The sequence below is a fragment of the Physeter macrocephalus genome, chromosome 7, assembly GCF_002837175.3.
Source record: "Physeter macrocephalus isolate SW-GA chromosome 7, ASM283717v5, whole genome shotgun sequence".
In the NCBI taxonomy this organism is placed as follows: domain Eukaryota; kingdom Metazoa; phylum Chordata; class Mammalia; order Artiodactyla; family Physeteridae; genus Physeter; species Physeter macrocephalus.
The window spans coordinates 8,985,713-9,005,376 of record NC_041220.1 but is presented as its reverse complement, the minus strand read 5'-3'; the positions used below and the strand labels follow the sequence as shown (position 1 = coordinate 9,005,376).

The following is a 19,664-nucleotide window of genomic DNA, read 5'->3' as shown; positions in this document are numbered from 1 at the left end:
GGGGCTTCCCTGGTGGCGCAGTGGTTGGGAGTCCGCCTGCCGATGCAGGGGACGCGGGTTCGTGCCCCGGTCCGGGAGGATCCCACATGCCGTGGAGCGGCTGGGCCCGTGAGCCGTGGCCGCTGAGCCTGCGCGTCCGGAGCCCGCGCTCCGCAACGGGAGAGGCCACAGCAGCGAGAGGCCCGCGTAAAAGAACGTATTGGGATGAGGTTAGGAACTCTTTTCCTGAATCTGCACACTTTCCAGCTTTTCTACACCATCAGTGTCTTGAACAGAAGTACTGATATTCATTACAGGAGTGTGAGGGACACATTTAAACTGTTCATAGTACTATTTTCATTCAGCAAGTTTTGTTTCCTCCATCCCTAGATTCAGTTCCTGATTTTATTGGCCCTGGGGCGCGCGCACCTGATTTCTCAGAAGCTCATTCATTAGAGACCGCCTACTTGCTCTGGGGGTGGACAACATGTGCGACAGAAAAAAAACAAAACAAAACTCGGTGTCCGCCTCCCCTGGTGCTTAGGAGCGTGGGACACCGGCAGTGGCCAAATCCATCCAGGTCAGAGCGGGTACTGATCGGCCCGGGTAGCGTCCTGGGGCTTCCAGGGCCGATCGCCCCTGCCGTTTCGTGCGAGCCCCGGAGGCCAGGGGCTGTGGCTTTGTCCCTGCGGGCTCCGGGGTAGTCATCTCCGTCAGCCGGTCCCCGCGGGCAGGTGACGGTGTGGTCCGGCGCCAGGCTGGATGCGCTCACACAGCACTCGCCCGCGCTCCGCCCGAACGCCGGGCCCTTATCAGCGGCGAGACAGGCGGCGCCACGCCTCCCGCCGGCCTCCGGGCAACGACCGCGAGGGAGCCGGGGTGCGAGAGAGGCGCTCCGCCCCGCGCGCTCCCCGCTCGCCGCCCGCTTCCCCTAGACAGTGACCGTCGTCCGGGGCCAGCTCCTTCCCAGGCCGGCCCGCGGCGCCGGTGAGTGCGGGGCTCGCGGGGAGCGCGCGGGCGCGCCGGCTGGGCTGCCCGCCGGGGCGTGGGCGTCGGTCGGAGGACGTCGCCCCTCCGGCGGGCGCGGCCTGGGTGCTGGGTTCTGGGTCGTGCGCCGCTGCGCGCCGGGTGCCGAGCGCGCGCGCCACGCGCAAGAGGGAGCCAGAGCGGGCGGACGCTGGGAGGAGGCCGCCTGGAGAGGGGCGCGCAGTGCGGGCGCTTGCTGTCCTCGTTGAGTGGGAGCCGCTTCGGTCGGGTATGTTTGGAAGGTCCAGCCGACTCAGCTTAGCGTTTATGTAAATGATTGTTGGTACTGTGCCTCGGAGCAGCACCGCTCCGGAGACTGAAGCCCGTGGTTAAATTAAACTGAACCACTGTTTAACTGAGCGAGTAAACTGTGGAAGCCGTCTGGGATGTGTGTGCCAGGAAAGGCCCGTGGCTGTTGCGTGTATGCATTTGGTAGAGAATAGAAACCTGCAGTCCCTCCCAGCCAGTTTCATTTGAGAGTGAGTATGAAACAGACTGAAAATATAGCCTTTTTTTTTAAACCAGAAAACAGTGTCTTGGTGCAACCGATTCCGTATCTGGTAGTGTGTGTTAGCCGGTTGGTAAAACTTTTGCCTTGCCCCAAATGTATGAAGCTAGAGTTGATACTGGGTGGATAAAAACTTACTGAGTATGGAAAGAGGGGAGAAATGTGTTAATATTGGTGCTTTTAAAGGGATTAGCCAATATATTCTATGTCTTTTTCTCCCCAGGACATAAAATGCGTCCACAGTTTTGGATGGTTTGCCAAAGAGTTATATTGAGCTGCCTTTTGTAATTTTTCTGTGGGTAGTTGACTTTTAATGATTAACTTCAAAAAATTAACCAACTTATTTCAATACTTATTAAAAATAATACTGGAGAAGTTAGAACAATACAGAAAAACATACGACCAACTAATTAGATTGTAAATCTAGCCAACAGGTAAAAAAATACCTGTAATGTTGCCTCATTTTATTTTCTCGCCCAATAGTAGAAATATAAAAGCTCATTACACTTTGAGGAAAAAAAAAAAAAAGATTCATTAACAACTGTATACTGGTCATCTTTGCTCTAGACCCTGGCCATTCAGCAAGAGCTCCCATAGGAGACAAATTCTGTTGCATCAAAATGGTATGAAAATACACTGAACAGCCAGAATCAATTTCTGCATTATTTTTATTAAGCATTCAAGAACATTTGAGGCAAGGATAAGTGTTACAGATGGAAAGTAAAATGCACCAAGAGAAGAGTCACCGTGGGGGAGCACATGAGGATGGATGTGGACAGCAAATTAAAGTGACGCCTTGGAAGCGAAAATAAAAAGGGACCGATCAGTCACACAATTCAGTGAGGACACAGACAGGAAATATGTGAGATCCTTAGAGAAGGTTTTCCTGGCATCTGCTTCTGAGGCAAATGTCTTGTGTCACAGAAGGACGCAGAGGAGACTGAAGGGTGGTGGTGGGAGAGTCTGGGTGCCCATCCCGTAGTACATGCCAATGATGCGTTTTCTGGGACTGCTTGCTGTAGTTGTCATTTTCCTTACCGGAAGTATAATGAGAAACGCTTGTAGGTTGCTAAGCCCCTATGGTCACACATGCTGCTGTTTGATAGTTTGGGCTTATTTGGGAGTAAATCTGGATTTTATAGAGGGATAGGTGGACCTCATGTCTTTAGATACTCTGTATTTCTCTCTCTAGCTTTTAAAAAAATTTATTTAATTAATTTATTTTTGGCTGCGTTGGGTCTTTGTTGCTATGTGCGGGCTTTCTCTAGTTGCGGCGAGCGGGGGCTGCTCTTCGTTGCGCTGCGCGGGCTTCTCATTGCGGTGGCTTCTCTTGTTGCAGAGCACGGGCTCTAGGCACGTGGGCTCGGTAGTTGTGGCATGCGGGCTTAGCTGCTCCACGGCATGTGGGATCTTCCCGGACCAGGGATCGAACCCGGATTCTTAACCGCTGTTCCACGAGGGAAGCCCCCCTCTCTAGCGTTTCTGACAGCGGTTTGGCAGCAGTTGAAGGTTATATCAAGTGGGAAGTTTTATTCTCTGTTGCTTATTGGGGTTATAGGTTAGGGTTGAGGTTTTTTTAATGAAAATTAAAGAACTTGAATGGCCATCCTCTCTATAGGATATAGGATCTTATAGGTCTACAGGAAGCTAAAGTTTATCCTTTAAAAAATCAGTTCCCAGGGATTCCCTGGTGGCGTAGTGGTTGGGAGTCCGCCTGCCGATGCAAGGGACACGGGTTCGTGCCCCGGTCCGGGAGGATCCCACGTGCCGCGGAGCAGCTGGGCCCCTGAGCCATGGCCGCTGAGCCTGCGCCTCCGGAGCCTGTGCTCCGCAACGGGAGAGGCCACAGCAGTGAGAGGCCCGCGCACCGCGATGAAGAGTGGCCCCCGCTCGCCACAACTAGAGAAAGCCCTCGCACAGAAACGAAGACCCAACACAGCCAAACATACATACATACATAAAAATAAATAAATAAAATAAATATAAAATATATAACTATATATAAAATATAATATAAAAATAAAAATAAATAAATGAATAAAAATACAATTAAAAAAAAAATCAGTTCCCACTTCACTCCAGGATGTGAACCAAGAAACTGTCTAGCTGAATTGGGCCTCATAGTTTTGTGTTTTTTTTTTCCCAACAGCAGTTTTATGAGATGTACTTTATGAGAACATATCATTGAGTTCACACCTGTTTCAAGTGTACAGTCTGTGCAGGCGTCACATGTTCATCATCCTCTCCCCTAGAAACCCATTAACACTCCCCCTTTCTCACCACAGGGCCCTCGCCCCCTCTCGATTTTTGGAAGCCGGTAGTCTCCTTCACTAGGAGACTGTTAGGAAGTGGACATCTAATCTTTGAGCCACGCAGGTAGCTTGTTTGTAGAAATAAATAAAACACCCAGAGACAGTAGTGTTCTGTCGTTGAAACTGGGGTTGGTGGGTGTGGGTAAAGCGGAAGTGGTGTTCTCATCCCAGTTTCAAGGAAGAAGTTTTGTCTTCGGCAAGAAGGGTGGAATGAAATCTTGTCAAGGTCAGAAACCCCGTTGAAAACGCTGCTCACTAGCTCAGTCCCTTTGGGCTTGCAACTGAACCTGTTACTCTTTTTTTTAGAGAGAGTTTTTTTTTTTTTTCTCTTTAATTTTATTTATTGATGGCTGCGTTGGGTCTTCATTTCTGCGCGCGCGTGTTCTCTAGCTGCGGCGAGCGGGGGCTACGGTGCGCGGGCTTCTTGTCGCGGTGGCTCCTCTTGTTGCGGAGCTCGGGCTCTAGGCACGTGGGATCAGTAGTTGCGGCTCGAGGGCTTTAGAGCAGAGGCTCAATAGTTGTGGTGCATGGGCGACGAGGGCTCAAAACCCGTGTCCTCTGCGTTGGCAGGCAGATTCTTAACCACTGCGCCACCAGGGAAGTCCAGACCTGTTACTCTTTAGAACAAGGTTTGGCTGGAAATTAGTGCTTAGGCCCAGGTAGCATTAGGTAGTTCTCTGTCATTTCACAGGCATTGAGTTTTTACCCGGAGGCATAAAAATGGAAGTCTCTAGAAAGCAGCAGGCCCTATGATCTCTTTCTGAAGACACTTGAGCTGAGTGTCTCACAAGGAAAGAGTAATAAAGACTGCCTGAGAGGTACCCATACCTCGGATGCTTTTGCACAGGATGTCTGCCTCTTCTCTTTTTTTTTTTTTTTTTTTTTTTTGCGGTACTCAGGCCTCTCACTGTTGTGGCCTCTCCCGGTGCGGGGCACAGGCTCCGGATCCGCAGGCTCAGCGGCCATGGCTCACGGGCCCAGCCGCTCCGCGGCACGTGGGATCTTCCCGGACCGGGGCACGAACCCGTGTCCCCTACATCGGCAGGCGGACTCTCAACCACTGCGCCACCAGGGAAGCCCGTCATTTTCTACTTTTGATGAAGTCTCGTCATCTCTCTGGGCCACAGTTTCTTCATGGGACCAGAGAATATATGAGTTTGAATGGGAGAGGTCTGATTTTCTTTGAGTCCACAAGTGGAATATGGGTTACTTGAACGTGCCAGAATAGTTCTACAGACTGTAAGGTGTACTGAGAACACTTAGTATTCTTATCTGACCCATCAGTGAAGGGTTCTGCAAACCAGTTGTGTACTTTGTTTTAGAAATCTTTCTGATACACCTTTCTCCTGTTTCATAACACAGGGAGACTGTTACATGTCTTTCCAGGATATCTCATATGATAGTTTCCTCAAATAAAACACGTGTGCTTCAGAAACCATAAAGCCATGGGCTAACTGTAGTTAAAAACCTAATTTAAGTCGTACCTTAAATCTGATAGTACTGTTATTATCATGCCAAACCGTTCACTGCTTCCATCTGGAATCTAAGCTATGAGCACAGTCCGTCTGACATGCGCAATGTTGATTTACGCCTAGTTATTACTAGCAACCTAGGGCCAGGTGACTCATTCCAGTTGCTACAGTGTAGATCCATCCTTGCTACTTTTAGCTCTTTCCTGGAGCTACAAACGCCTCATTGTGTTCTGATTTCATCCTTAGATATATACCTTCCCTCTCCCCCAGTGAGATGTGTTCTGTCTTGCTTCCTAGTGGAAGCAAGCAAAAATTCAAGGGGTTTGAATTTTTCAACAAAAATCAAATTGCTGTTCTCCTCTCCCTCCACGTTATAAACATTGAAAAATATTGGGGTTATTTCATTATTTATTTTAATTTTTTATTTTGGAATTATTTTTAGACTTACTGAAATGGTGCAAAAAAAAATGGTACAGAGAGTTCCTATAACGTCTTACGTAAACTGTAGTACCATTGTCGAAACTAATGGATTAACGTTGGTAAATGCTATTAACTAAACTGTAGACTTACTTGGATTTCATCGGCTTTTCACTACCCTTTTTCTGTTCAGGATCCAGCCTGGGAGCTCACACTGCATCTGATTGTTGTGTGTCATTAGTGTTTCCTCCAAACTATGACAACTCGCCAACCTTCTGTCCTGTTGTTTTTCCTGACCTTGACACTTCTGAAGCGTACTGTTCAGTTATTTTGTAGAATGTCCCTCAGTTAGTACTCAGTATTTTCTCATGACTAGATTGAAGCTATATCCATTTTGGGAAGAAATACTAGAAGTAATCCCAGTGCATCATAGCAGGGGTACATGATGTCTTATGACTGATGTAGACCTTGGTTAAGTGCTGTTTGTCAGGTCCCCGATGGAAAGTTATCATTTTTCCTTTTGTATTTAGTAGATATCTTGGGAGAGAAACTTGGACCATGCAAATATCTTGTTTCTCCTTAAATCTTTTTTTTTTTTTTAATTTATTTAATTTATTTATTTTTGGCTGCATTGGGTCTTCGTTGCTGTGGGCCGGCTTTCTCTAGTTGCGGCGCGTGGGCTTCACATTGCAGTGCTTTCTCTTGTTGCGTGTAGAGCACGGGCTCTAGGCACACAGGCTTCAGTAGTTGTGGCTCGCGGGCTCAGTAGTTGTGGCACACGGGCTTAGTTGCTCCACGGCGTGTGGGATCTTCCTGGACCAGGGCTCGAACCCGTGTCCCCTGAGTTGGCAGGTGGATTCTTAACCACTGAGCCACCAGGGAAGCCCCTCTCCTTAAATCTTTATTCACTAGTTTTAGCATCCATTGGTGGAACTTGATGTACATGGTACTGTGTTTTTCTAATGGTGATTTAAAAATTGTTTTTCTCATTCCTTCGATGTTTATTAATGAGAATTTTTCTGTAAGGAAGAGCTGTTCCTTCACCGTTTATTTATTCCACTGTTTTTATCAGTACAGACTCATGGATATTTATTTTATTATATAGGTTATAATCCGATACTGTCATCATTTAATTTGCTGCTCAAATTGTTCCACCTTTGGCCACTGGGAGCTCTTCTTTCAGGTGGGCCCCTGTGCCCTTTTGATATACCACCTCCCTATCCCCGTTTTTTAAAAAGCATTTCCTTACTTTCTGGTATCATGAAATGCTCCAGGATCATTTTTGTATTTTCCATGCCCCAACCCTGGCATCAACCATTTCTCCAAGGCACTCTGGTTCCTTGTTTTGGAGGCTGTTATAAGAAACCAAGATGTGGGTACTAGGTGTGTTGCTGGGAGTTGCTTTGATATTTTTAAGTTGCATAGATTTGTGACCTAGCAAATGCATCTCTACAAGGCAAGTAATGCCTTAAATTTCAAACACTCTAGAGGCCCTGATTGTATTTGCCAATTTGGGTTCAGTCTCTTGTGGGAAAGAAATGAAATTGGCAGGGTTTAGAGCTTTAAAATTTCCCACTTTTTCTCAAATGATGACCCATAAGTGCTTACAAAACAATGAACACATTAATTTTTATTTTTTCAGGCTCTGATAAGAAAGTAGGATTTTTTTTTAGCTTATTAACTTATTTAAACTATGTCCCTACCAATGGCTGAATATATGTGAAGGGCAGATATGTAGAGATCATATCTTTTTTTTTTTTTTTTAATTTTATTGAAGTATAGTTGATTTTACAATGTTGTGTTAATTTCTTACATACAGCAAAATGACACAGTTGTGTGTGTGTGTGTATATATATATGTGTATATATATTCTTTTTCATATTCTTTATTCCTTTATGGTGTGTCACAGAATATTGAATATAGTTCCCTGTGCTATACAATAAGACCTTGTTGTTATCCATCTTATGTATAATAGTTTGCCTCTGCTAATCCCAAACTCCCATTCCTTCCCTCCCCTATGTCCCCTCCCCCTTGGCAACCACAGGTCTGTTCTCTATATCTGTGAGTCTGTTTCTGTTTCATAGATATGTTGATTTGTATTGTATTTTAGGTTCCACATATAAGTGATATCATATGGTATTTGTCTTTCTCTTTCTGACTTACTTCGCTTAGTATGATAATCTCTAGGTCCATCCATGTTGCTGCAAATGGCATTATTTCATTCTTTTTGATGGCTAATATTCCACTGGATACATACACCATTTTATCTTCTTTATCCATTCATCTGTTGATGGACATTTAGGTTGTTTCCATGTCTTGACTGTTGTAAATAGTGCTGCTATGAACATAGGGGTACATGTATCTTTTCGAATTATAGTCTTGTCTGGGTATATACCCAGGAGTGGGATTGCTGGATCATATGGCAACCCTATTTTTAATTTTTTGAGGAACCTCCATACTGTTTTCCATAGTGGCTGCACTGAAAAAAATTTCTTTTTAACTTTCAGTAATCATATTGGTGATGGTAGTATTAATATTTTATTACTCTGAAATTATTATGTATGTAATGTGCAATAAAACAAAGAAAAAATTATGAGATATTCAGATTCTATCATCTCCCGAGTCTTGAGAATCATTATTCTTTGTGTGGAAGAAAGAAGACACAGATATAATACAAAAGTGGTTATGTGCAAACCCCATAGTCTTGAATTCAAATCAGAAGTGCCAGTCAGTATATATTCATGTTATGGACATCTGTTCATATCACTTTTCTTTGGCAGAAGTTAAATGCCTTTATTTATTTTTAACACAAATTAACCATATGCTCTAGAAGCCAGGTGGGGTGACAGAGTGAAATAAGATATTTCTTTTTTTTTTTTTTTTTTTTAAGGGCAAAGATTTTATTTATTTATTTATCTTTATGGGTTTAATGCCCTTTTTTTTTTTAAAACATCTTTATTGGAGTATAATTGCTTTACAATGGTGTGTTGAGATCGTATCTTTCAGATGTGCAAAATGTCTTCAAATGAATTGTGAGGCCCTGGCCCCCCCCCCCCCACCTCCCCACCTTCTACCTCCCCCCATCTTGGGGCAAGCCGTTGAGCCTCCTTTCTCCTTCTGAAAAGAAGGGTTTTAGGCAAGATCTTCATTTCTCTTGTCTTTTTGTGTGCTCAGAGGACCCCTTAGTATCCAGAAGATTTGGACACTCTCCCTATATTTTAGTTATAATTTTAGTGTCTGTTGATTGAGTTCACAGTGATAAAAAGATTCAGTTAAATTTCAGATCCATATTTATGTTAATCATGCTAGCTTACTTTTGATATTGAAATTTATTTACTCAATTAAACTTTATTTTAATCTTAGCCAGTCCTGACCGTGTACAGAACTCTTTTCTCAGGGTTCCATTTCCACATACCTTCTGTAACTTTCTTTTTACTTTCAGATTTTGTCCTGCGCTTTTCCTTTCTTTCTCTCTCTCCAGGACAAAATTACTTTCTTATCCCTCAACAAAATGTGTTTCCACTTTATATACCTTTTTTCCTTTCATACAAAGATGTTTTCCTTACCAATTTTAGTTGTCTCAATTACATATATTAACCAGAATTCTAATCTTTTAAAAACCTTAATTTCTAGTGAAAACTAAGAAATAAGCAATTATAAACTGTCTTTCACATTATTATTCTATAGATTGGCAAAATCACAAATACTGTTTATGATTTCTAAAAAATATGTGCTTTTTTAATAGAAAATTTTTCAGTGTGACATCAAACATTTTTATTAATAAACCTAAGTATCTTTAGTTTCTCCGTAAAAGGCAGCCTATGTTGAGTAACGTTTCAGTATCTTATTTTATTTGGGAAAGATCTAGACATTTAATAAATTTCCATCATTTAACTTAGCAAGACTCTGAAGTTTTAAGTCACCAAAAATCTGGAGAAACTATTTTTTAAGTAGACATACCATAAAACATGATTATTCTTAAAGAATTTACCTAAAAGCTCTTACCCCATTTAAATCTATTGAATTACAGTTATGTTTAGATTACCCATGAAAACTTCGTGAGACATTAGACCAAGTCAGCCATCATTTCAAGATATTTTTCTTGATGAATTTAAATCAGAGATAATATGATCTATTTAACTTTTAGTAAACCTAGGTGTAATAAAAGTAAGACATCTCCGTGTTCATTAAACCACAAATTTAAACTTTAAAACTGGATATTAACTTAATATTGAATATTTCCCAGATCACATGAACTTGAAATTTGGGTTAGTTTTTTATTATATTTAAAAACAGTCAATTTGTAAGTGCTTACTTTTAAGTCAATTAAATACAGGTCTTTTATAAAGTTAATTTTGATAATATTATCTGGAGGTATGGACATATGTATAATGTACACACGGACATATAAACAGACATAGAGATCTTATAGCTTCATTTCAAAACTTAGTCATGAATCAGTTATTACGTTATAAACTTACTAGTTTATAAGTAATATTTGGAGTAAGTTAAATTTATTTGCTCAGATGACTAAAGCTTTTCACTATTGTGGAAAAGATTTTTAAGATTTGTATCTGTCCTTGATAAATCCTGAAGGAGGCTGTGAATTAGATCTGGTGAGGGAGCCTTTCCAGCAGTTTGAGTTTAACAAAGCCCCTCTTCTTTTTACCTTTTTTAAAAAATTTTTTTCTTCTTCTTCGGTGGAGGGAAGGGGGTTCAGGTTCTACCTGATTGAGCTAATTAGGCTCAGTCTCAGGTCCTTGTGGGCTGTACTTACATGAATGATTTGTAGAGATTTGCAAGACAAAGACAGTTGCTTTTAATTCCCCAGAGAACCGGTCTGCCATGATATTGAAAGATTGATTTGCCCAACTACATTTTCTTTAATTTGCTTTTTAATATCAGTAAGATTTCCAGCTACACTGAAAATCAAGAGTTCTGTGTTCTAGAACTTTAGGGTTCAATCTATCATGCCTTCCAAACTTTGCACAGGGCATTTAACAAAGGCCCTCAGATTCTGAGTGTACAAATTAAACCCAGAGCAATTTACCCTAGGGGCAAAAGAAAAAAAAAATCTCCATTATTGTTTTTATTAGTCCCTGAATATTAGCTCCCAGTTTTATTTCATATTTTGTGGGCTCAGATAACCTTATTGATTTTCCTTAGTATGTTAAATCAATATTGCCTGAGGGGCAGATTTATATGCCCTATCTTATACCAGGCAAGGGAAGCCTTCCCCAGTGAGACCTAATGTTTATCCCATAATATAATTGGTAGAAGAGATGTAACCATCTTATATAAAGCCCATTCAAATATACCAACTTTTATAAACGTTTATCTCAATTCTATCAACTCTTATATCTTTAATTTTAGCCTCCATTAAGACCCCATCAACTAGGCGTGGTCTTACAAGGAGTCCCAGTGTCTACTTGAAAGAAATGCACCACATGAGTGAGTGTTGGAGTTAAGTTTTATTTGGGGCAAAATGAGGACTGCAGCCCGGTTGACAGTATTTCACAGAGCTCTGAGAAACTGCTCCAAAGAGGCGGGGGTGGGGGTGGGGGTAGAGGGGGCGGGAGGTCAGTGTATATGTGATTTTGGTGAAGGGGGATATATGCAGTCAAGCACGTATGTTCAGGAGAAGGTGCTGCTAGTCACGAGCAGACGTCACCATGAAGGATTTGGGCGCTTTTCTAGATGTGAGGAAATACAAGAATTGTGCTCATAAAATCGGCCCCTGAAAATATCTCACTCTCTGCAGACCTGTTCTGCCAGTTTTTCCCAGAGCACAGAGGGCCTCATTTCTGCTCTCCGCCCTGAGCTCCTTCCGGGGGGCGTTGGAGGTCAGCGGCTGCAGCGGCGGTACATGATTTAATCCTGGTAGGGGTAGTTGGCAAGTGCCAATTTGTTGTTGACCCTAGAAACCTTTCTTTTTATCCCCTGACCATTTTATCTGTTTTTGTGTAAAAGGCTTTGGGGTCCCCAGTCGAGGAGTTGAGCCAACTTGATGAGATCGGCCTGTTGCCCCAAGCAATTGCTGGTCAGGTGTCTCAGTGTAATTTTCTAGCAGACTTTTTTTTTTTTTTTTTTGATGTGGACCTTTTTTTTTTTTTTAAGTCTTTATGGAATTTGTTACAATATTGCTTCTGTTTTGTGTTTTGGTTTTTTGGCCTTGAGGCTTGTGGGAACCTAGCTCCTTGACCAGGGATTGAACCTGGGATGGAACCCGCACCCCCTGCATTAGAAGGGGGAGTCTTAACCACTGGACCACCAAGGAAGTCCCCAGCAGCCTTTTAAATACATGTATGTTGTAAACTGGGGTAAACAGAGTAGACTTGTTTGGGGCTCTTTAGTATTGGAGACCAACGGGGGTCCCTTTGGCCATCCAACCTTGTGTTGTATCAAAACATTTATTTTAATCCCATTAACGTCTGTTTTATTTATCCCATTTCTTAACCATCTAGAGATACTTATCCTTTTAGGATAAGTCCCTTTAAAATTTCCACCTTGTTGGGAAGACATCTCTAGACTTTCCCCTCAGTTTCTTATTCCCTTGTTAATCAACCTGATTAACAATTAATCTAATGCTTATATTAGCATCTGTAAGACCCATTGAGGGGAAACTGACCACAGATGCAGCTTCCCAAACGGTTTTTTTGTTGTTGCTGTTTATTTGTTTTAAACTAAGGGAGTTGTTAAGGTTAGCCGTTATATTTTTTTGTATTTACTTTCTGCTTTGGTCTTTTCACCGGTACGAATAAAACAGCTGTTTATAGTGAGAGCCCTCTAAAAATTTACCAATTTAGGAGTGTCTCCAATTTAAAAGATCCATTGTCTGGCCATTGTCAGTGCTCTCAAAACACGGGGGGTGGGTGGGTGGGGGTGGGGGTGGGGAAAGGCAGGGGGGGGGGGGGGGGGGGGGGGGGGGGGGGGGGGGGGGGGGGGGGAAAGGCATAGGAAGATCAGGTAGAACATTTACAGTATCTCAAAGACCCAGGGAGAGAAATGCAAATTCCTCCTAGAAGGGCTTTTGTCCCTTTAAGGTCGGAATTCTGAAAAGATGTTTTACCAAGCTGGCTTTTTGTAGCTGCACACACAGCTAGAATGTTTTTAGTTAGTTAATTTTGGAATGTTAAAAGAATTAATTGGGGTTCTTTTAACATTCATTTTGGAATGTTAGAATACTCCCAATTTGGCCATTTTTCGGGTGAGATTTCCTTTAATTCCCAACTAAGCGGGTACTTGTAGGAATAAATTCTGTATGTGTATGTTGCAGCAAAAATAGAAATGAAATTTTTCCTCTCCTGAGAACAAGGAAAGTAAAGGGGACAGTGAACAGGCTAGAGAAGAAACATAACCTGGCCTGAAAGAGTTCATCACTCCTTGTTTTATTTTAACTGTTACTAATCTGTAGTGTCTGTAACTAGCCTGGTACTTCACAAAGCTAACCTATCATCCTCTGACCCTATGTCAATTACATCCTGCCCCTGTCACCCCTGACTCTGTGTGAGTTCCATCCTGCGCAGGTCACTCCCTCTAACTTCATGTAAATTCCCTATGCTCCCTGGCCGCAAACCACCCCCTGTAGCTTTTGCATTTCAGAAAGAAGGTCTCGCAGGCCAATAAACCAGAGACAGACCGGAGACAGACGGACGCAATTACCAGGCCGCCTGACGCCACGATGACTGTTTTGAAGTAATGCAAGGAGAAAAAGAATGCAGGACCTTCACTACTTTGATCCTTATCATATACCACAGACTGCGAGCCCCGCATATAAAATCTTCTCCGATTCCCCGGTGGTGGTGGAGAGGAGGAGGGGCACAGTTTTTGGAGGCACTAGCCCACTGTGTCCCCTCTTGGCTTAGCAAAGAAATAAAGCCACTTTTTTCTCTTTTCTCCTAAATTCTGTCTCCGTATTTCTATTCGGCACTGGCGTACAGAAGCCGAGATATCGGCAACAAATACACAATAACTTCGGCAACAAATACATAATAACATCTTCCCAGTGTCTCTCAACCGTGGTGTATGGCTCACCTCTTCGAACTGAGCAGAATCTTTCCAGTGTCATTCATCTGGGGTGACCCAGGTACCTCTTCTTGAAACTAAGTTCAGGGAAAGTCTACTCTTCCAGCGAGGAGTTTATCCACCCCCAAATAATGCTTAGGATCATCAGCCAGTAATAGGAAATCCAAGACCCAGAAGAGACTTAACCTAAATTCGTCTGGAGGCGGCCGGGCACAGGAGGCCTTTGCTGGTACCAAGGCTTCCAGATCCTCATAGAGTTCAGGCGAAGGAGAGAAGTCTGCTTTGGGTCCCTTTGTTGTTCACTGAAACGGTCGACTGAAGAAAAACGCACAACCTAAAAGTTGCAAGTTAAGTTTTATTTGAGGACCTTACTGAAGACTGAAGCTCAGGAGACAGCCTCTCGGAGAGCTCTGAGGAGCTGCTCCAAAGAGATAAGGGAATAGCCAGGATACTTAGGAGTTTTTGCTGAAAAACAACAACAACAACAAAAACAAAAACAAAAACCAAACCGTGTAGTCAGACATCAAAGACAACTGATAGTCACAAGAAACAGACATCACACGTTAATGATTTCAGTGCTTTTCGAAGTATGGGAAGATACCAGCATCTGGGCTCATTGTAATGATTCCTTAGATATGCATATGAACTGTCTCGGGCCAGTGCCCAGAGCACACAGTGCTTCCTCTTTTTCTCTAATTTCCCCTCGGTGTGCCCCTTGGGGGCTTGGTGGAGGGGCGTCCGGAGGTATGGGGGTGGCGGCTGCGGTGGCGGGTGGCCAGAGCCTGGTGTGCTGCAATGACAGGCAGCACCCCTTGTTTCCTGAGACGGCAGGCGGCATTCCCTGTCCCCATCTGTCAGTTCCCTCTCAAGCGTAAGTGAGTGTGAGTGTAAACGTAAATGTAAGATGAGTATCAAGGTAAGACGTGAACGTAAGTGGGCTTCCGTGGGCCTGAGGCTGGACCGTTACACTTGCCCCTGCTTTTCCCTGCCTGGGCAGAGTCGGGCGAAGTGGGGTCCTTTTGGAACGGGGCGGACAGCAGAGACTCGCTATAAACCCTCCACTGGCCGTGACCTCGCTGTGGCAGTAGGTGCCTTCTGCCCGCTGGAGTCCTGGGCCTTCCCCATCCCCCCAGCCCCCCCTTCTTGTGGGTAAAGGGCTGCAGACCGGAGGTACTCCTGGCATCCTAAGATGTATATCTGAATTCACCCTTCCTTAGAAACCAGGTACTCTTCTTACTTACAGTTTCTGAGTGCTTGTCTCGTGTCTGGTAGTGTCTCTAGGGCAAAACACGCCCAGCTGTCATAGGCTGGGAGGAGGGGTGCAGGACAGTGTTCCCATCCTGGCTCTTGGATGGCTGCAGTAGCCTCTAGGTGGTCTCCCTGCTCTGTTCCCCCGCGCCCCCATCCCCAGGTCAGAGTGATCTTTTTAAACATAGTTCGATTTTGTCATTGTGCCACCCAGAACCTTCTGGTGCCTTCCCGTCTCATTTGGAGCCAAGGCCGAAGTTCTTGAAGTGGCCCGAGGCGCGGGCGCTGCCAGAGCTGACCCGAACATCTGACTCCCTATCCTACACTCTCCCTCCCTCTGCGTCAGCCCCGCGGGCCTTGCTCTTCCTTAGACTGACACTTGGACTTGGTGTCACGCCTCCCGAGAGCCACCCTCAGGTTTCTGCTCAAAGGCCTCATTGGAAAGCCCTCCCCTGACCCCTTCTTCTCTTCTGCTTTATTTTTGTCTCTTTTGCACGGTTGACCCTGACATTTTTCACACATAACCTCATTGATGGCAGGGAAGTTTGTATGTTTTTGTTTTGTTCACTCCTGTATCCCCAGTGCCTGTCACGTAGTAGACGTCTAATGAGTATTAGTGAATGGATTTTAATTCAGCAGATGAGAAACAGGCTTAGAGAGGCTAAGCAATGCCTCCAGGGTTACTGGCTAGTACATTTAAGGGCTGGAGAAACTCGAATCCCTTTCGTTTGATGATGGGTGTTAGGTAGCATTTTACGAGCAGCCTTTGGAGGGAACATCACAATTTCATCCGGGAAACTGCTGATCCAGAGATTAAGAAACTTGGGATGTAACATATGTGTAAGTTGCACTTAGTCTGACTCTTCATTTTTCCTCGCAATTTGACCAAACATTTTCTAGAAGTGTCAGTTTTCTGTCACAGATTAAGACAAATTTGGGCAAAATCCTTACAAATTTTGTCAGAATGCAAAAGGAAAAATGAATAGCAGGGGTTAGGGACGCACCCCCAAACAGTCAGAAATCCATGTATAACTTTTGACTCCTCCAAAACTTAACACATATTTTGTATGTTACATGTATATTTACATATATTTGATGCATTCATGACATACCTAACTTCATTTTTTTTCAATGTTTCTAGGCTACATAGTTTGCAAGTCTTTTCAAATTGTTGCAGATCTTTAAGAAAATTTCTCATAGAGTTATGGAAAAGAAATCCACATAGAAGTGTTACCTGCACAGTTCAAACCTGTGTGGTTTAAGGTGTTGCCACATGCAGGTTCAGTTGCCCAACGTACAGTGAGGTCAAACAAACTGAAACCTCGGAGTTTGGAGCAGAGGAAGGTTTATTGCAAGGGCCAAGCAAGGAGAACGGGCATTTTGTGCTCAAAAGACTGGAACTCCCTGATGGTTTTCAGAGAAGTGTTTTTATAGGCAAAATTTGGGGTGAGGGCTGCAGGGTGTGTGACGTTCCTCTGATTGGTTGGTGGTGAGGTATCAGGGCAGTGCTCCAGGAATCTAGTGCTCAGCCTGAAGTTACCATTGTCCAGCCAGGTGGGGGGGGGGGGGCCTCAGTTCCTGTAGAAGAGCTCAAAGATATTGTAATATATATCCCTTGAGGAGGAACCAGGACCCTGCCCCAGGGTTGCACTATTGTTTCTTTTTTTTGTTTTTAATAAATTTATTAATTCATTTATTTATTTTTGGCTGTGTTGGGTCTTTGTTGCTGCGCACGGGCTCTCTCTGGTTGCGGCGAGCGGGGGCTACTCTTCGTTGTGGCGCGCGGGCTTCTCACCGCGGTGGCTTCCCTTGTTGCGGAGCACGGGCTCTAGGCACACGGGCTTCAGTAGCTGTGGCACGCGGGCTCTAGAGCGCAGGCTCAGTAACTGTGGTGCGTGGGCTTAGTTGCTCCACGGCATGTGGGATCTTCCCGGAGCAGGGCTCCAACTGTGTCCCCTGCGTTGGCAGGTGGATTCTTAACCACTGCGCCACCAGGGAAGCCCTGAGACATTGTATTTTTAAAATTTTGTAATCATTACTGTCAGTATTTTGTTTCATCTTAGAGTAATATGTTGTTCCGTATTGGTGTTAGAAATAAGTTTGTTTTTTGGTATAATGTGCTTCAGCTGGATGGTGTACCTTAGTTATGCCTGCTAATCTCTTGAGTTGTGACACATGAATAACTAAGACCCTGTTGTCTTCCTGAGGAAGATTATTAGAATCCTAGTGAGGAATCCAGCACCTCCTAGCAGTGTGAATCACAAACTTAAGCCCATCACGGTGAAGGCAAACTCGGTATGCACACACTTCTAAAATTGTCATTGTATTTATAAGCTTTAGCCCTCTCTCTTGGACGGATGGATAGATGGACGGGCGTGGATAGTCTTTCTTGGGTACTTTAGTTCCACTTGCTGCCTTTTATTAGCAGAAAATCTCACAAAAATTTTGTGTGAATGTCTATCTTGAGCCAATGACCTATTTACATTCAAGTGGTATGTTATTTGATTCTCTTAATGAGCCTTGGGAGAGGGTTAGAAAGTATCTTCGGTGGCTGAACATCAAATGGGGATGGAGGCTGGAGAAGCAATTGCTCGCATCAGACTGGCATAGTTTGGCTTTTGAAGGCATGGGGGATGGCTTAAGAAGTTCATAAAGTCAAGATGTAAGGTCTCTAGATTACTTGTACCTTGAGCCTTCTCTTTCACTGCTTTAAGAGAGTAGGATTTTAGCTAATTATTACCATTCATTGTGTTCACAGATGAAAGCTAAGCCCCGCTAATTTCCTGGGACCAGTCTCTAAGTGGTTTCCTACTTTTGCAGTTTCCAAGATTGAATAGTGTTTTAAGTGTGACAACAATAGAGCAGTTTGGGGGTACAGGAACAATTACAGATTATTTTGGTTTGGGGGCAGTTCTACTGTGATATTCTCAGGCATGGTTTTCTTGTATGTATCCTGCTTTGGTGTTCCTAGAACTTTTTCAATCTGTGGCTTGATACCTTCATCAGTTTTGGAAAATGCGTGGCCAGTATTTCTTCAAATATTGATGCTGCTCCATTTTTCTCTCTCTTCCAGGTCTCCAGTTACATGTATGCCAGACCTTTTTCTCCACATCTCATATGTTTCTTATCTCTTTTATGTAGTAAAAAAGCCTACTTTTTCCGTCTGGAGTTGTTTTGTTTTTGTTTTCTTTTCCATGGTGGTACGTGGAATTTTCATACACTCTTCCATCTGTATGTTTTCTACATACCAGCCTACCAGTTCACTAATTCTTTCCTCATCTGTGTCTAAACTGCTAATAAACTCATCTATTGATTTTTTTAAAAAAAATACAGGTTCTGGTTCTTTGGTGGTAGTCTATCTTTTCATTTATTTTCTTAGATGTATCACTCAGTTTTGGTTTTTTTTTTTTTTTTTTTTTTGCGGTACGCGGACCTCTCACTGTTGTGGCCTCTCCCGTTGCGGAGCACAGGCTCCGGTCGCGCAGGCTCAGCGGCCATGGCTCACGGGCCCAGCCGCTCCACGGCACGTGGGATCTTCCCGGACCGGGGCACGAACCCGTGTGCCCTGCATCGGCAGGCGGACTCTCAACCACTGCGCCACCAGGGAAGCCCTCACTCAGTTATTTTAATGCAGATGTCTGATGACTCCAATCTGTAATATCTATGGGTCTGTTTCTATTTTCTTGTTTTGGAACATTAGGTCTTATTTTCTGGCATGCTTGGTAATTTTTGATTGAAAATTTGGACGATAATAAGTTTCAGAGTGATTTAAGTTTCTTATAGCAAAGTATGAGTGGATCACTTTGATTGAGTAGAAGCTGATCTGTTTCTGGGTTGCCCATATTTCCAGGTCATAGGCCTGCTGGGATCTCAAAAACTTCAGGTTTTCAACTGGTAGGCTCACAGCTCCAAACTTGGTCTCCCTAACACTGAGAGGCTACTTAAATATTTGTTTAGCTTTTTGTCCTCTAGCAGCTTCTTTCTGCCTGGTTTTCCTGAGTTTTGCCCCATGTATGTGCAATTTGCCTCAAGGGGAAAGGGCACAGAATGCTGGCTGTGCCCTTCATCTTCCCTCCTTTCCAAGAATTTGGCTGCTGAAGCCCTGGCTGCTTTGCTTGCTCTCATTAGAGAGCGCTCTTCAAAGAGTTGCATCTTATATTTTGTCTACTTCTACAGTTGTCCTTAGGAGAATGATTGGTTTGGACCAGCTACTCTACCATAGCCAGAGAGAAAGTTCTTCATGGATTATTTTGACTTTTAAAAATTAAAACTAGGGCTTCCCTGGTGGCGCAGTGGTTGCGCGTCCGCCTGTCGATGCAGGGGAACCGGGTTCGCGCCCCGGCCTGGGAGGATCCCACGTGCCGCGGAGCGGCTGGGCCCGTGAGCCATGGCCGCTGAGCCTGCGCGTCCGGAGCCTGTGCTCCGCAACGGGAGAGGCCACAACAGAGGGAGGCCCGCATACCACAAAAAAAAAAAAAAAAAAAAAAAAAAAAAAATTAAAACTAGTTTTATGGAAGTTTCACATTTCAAACCTGTTTCACAAGGTGTTAAGTTCACTTTAAGGTCTTACTCTAAATCCTTTAAAGGGGCCTTTTAAAATTTGTTTAATGAAATATTTTAAACTTCATTTATAAATTTTTTACTGATTTTATTTATTTGGTTTCACTGGGTCTTAGC

General features: G+C 43.8%; 1 protein-coding gene across 1 annotated transcript in view; it reads left to right on the top strand.

Moving 5' to 3' along the window:
* Window positions 1-19,664, top strand: part of ABCG2 (ATP binding cassette subfamily G member 2 (JR blood group)) — a 156,962-nt gene that overhangs the window by 91,367 nt on the left and 45,931 nt on the right. The gene's annotated exons all lie outside the window — the stretch shown is intronic.